Genomic DNA, 1,868 nt, shown 5'->3' with positions numbered 1-1,868 from the left:
ATCAAGAGATAGCTAGCAGTTCTTGTTCGTTAATACCTTTCTCACTGTGTTTAGATGATATTTATTACCATGGAAGTAATCTTGGAGAGATGGGGGCTATGTCCCCACTTAGCATGGAGGTCTTGACCCCTAAGGAGCCTCGCTGCACATGCGCAGACAGGGAAGTTTTTCTTGACCTCAGGAGTGGTTATCTTATCTCTACTTCAGCAGAGCTTGGCTTCTGCCTCTAGCTTTGTCCTTAGAGCGTCTGGATGAGAACAGAGCTTCGATTTTACTCAGCTTGACAAACACCAGCTGGGGCCCATCTCCCTCCTACTTCAGAAGGAAAAATGGTGGGACATTCATCTAATAAATATTCTAGGGCCTTCTGTGTGCCCAGCACTGTATTAGACATGGTACAGATATTTCAAATTTAGGGGTTAAGGAGAAGACAGAGACAATTTCCTGATGACTTTGACTTTCCTTCTCACTCACAAAGAGGGGGAAAAAATCGGGTACCCAATAGCCAATAGAAAGAGCATTGGTAAAACAGACTTTTATGAGTTTGGGGGGACTCTACTTATTATTTACATTTTTCTGTAGGAAAATGCTGAATTCTCCTGGCTCACATCAAAGACAAAAACATGCTTCTTTTTTGTTTTACGTTTATTTTTTTATTTTATTGAAGTATAGTTGATTTACAATGTTGTCTTAATTTTAGGTGTGTAACACAGTGATTCAGTTATATATGCTAAAAGTTTATAAACTACTAATGGTGCATAATCCACTTGTGATCTTTGGGGTAGAGTCAAGGTGGTTCTTGGGTCTATTATTAATGAAATAAACAGTCAGTACTCAGTGGAGGGGGGATGAGAGTCTCAGAGAGCCCCATGCTGCAAGAGCAACACATCAGACTGAGCTTCGTGTGTAAAAACACATGAACAAAATCTGTGGGCTTTTGAGAACATTTACAAATAGATAAAATGTTGCCATTTCTCTCTAAACAGTACCTTTGTACATAAATATATTTTTACATGTACCAGCTCATTTTTGTCTTGAACCTTATGATCATCCTGGTAAGTGCCATTAACCTCATCTTACAAAGGAGGAAACTAGTCAATCCATGAATGGGTTACAAAGTCTAGCACCAGCTTTGCGCAGTGGCAGTATCATAGCCAATGAGGTTTATCTGAGGCGCGATTATTGCTAATTGAAAACTTTTCTCAATACCCCGCCGTGACGACTTGAAATATAGTCGGCATTGGCAATTTTTGACAGTCTCTACGGAGACTGGAAAAAAAAAAAAAAAAGTCTAGCACCACTGCCCACCCCCCCACACCCCACTAGGGCATCTTCCGTGCTCTCCTATGTTACTGCTCACCCCCTGTTCCACTTCATCAAAATCATATTAAAATTAAACAATTTTAGCCCTGATCTATATTAAGTTTATACTGATTTTTCCTGACAGGTAATTAATACATATAAACTTTGTTTTCACAGAAAAGCGGAACATTTTCAATAGACAATGATAAAATGTTATTAAAATATTCCTATTGTATTACTTTTAGTCTAAGAGTGGAAGACTAATCATCAGCCTGAACTGGTTTTAAGTGATTACTAAGTAACTTAAAATTTTATTTAACGTCTTCTAATCTTTTTATTATTCCTTATATTTCTGCTCTTCAGGAGTCAGTGCATACATGCTCAGTTGTGTCTGATTCTTTGTGACCCATGGATTGTACTCCCCCAGGCTCTTCTATTAATGGAATTTCCTATGCAGTAATACTGGAGTGGGTTGCCATTTCCTTTTCCAAGGAATCTTCTTGACCCAGAGGTCAAATCTGCATCTCCTGCATCTCTGGCAATGGCAGGGAGATTCTTTACCACTG

General features: G+C 38.9%; 1 non-coding gene across 1 annotated transcript; it reads left to right on the top strand.

The window, feature by feature from the left end:
• The first annotated feature begins 1,128 nt into the window (after positions 1–1,128).
• LOC122452677 lies at positions 1,129–1,269 on the top strand. The gene has a single exon (XR_006272825.1). It is a non-coding gene; the product is annotated as a U4 spliceosomal RNA (small nuclear RNA).
• Positions 1,270–1,868: the final 599 nt, after the last annotated feature.

Source organism: Cervus canadensis, chromosome 13 (assembly GCF_019320065.1).
Source record: "Cervus canadensis isolate Bull #8, Minnesota chromosome 13, ASM1932006v1, whole genome shotgun sequence".
NCBI lineage: Eukaryota > Metazoa > Chordata > Mammalia > Artiodactyla > Cervidae > Cervus > Cervus canadensis.
The sequence above is the reverse complement of the archived record's forward strand: the minus strand, read 5'-3'. Positions and strand labels throughout refer to the sequence as shown.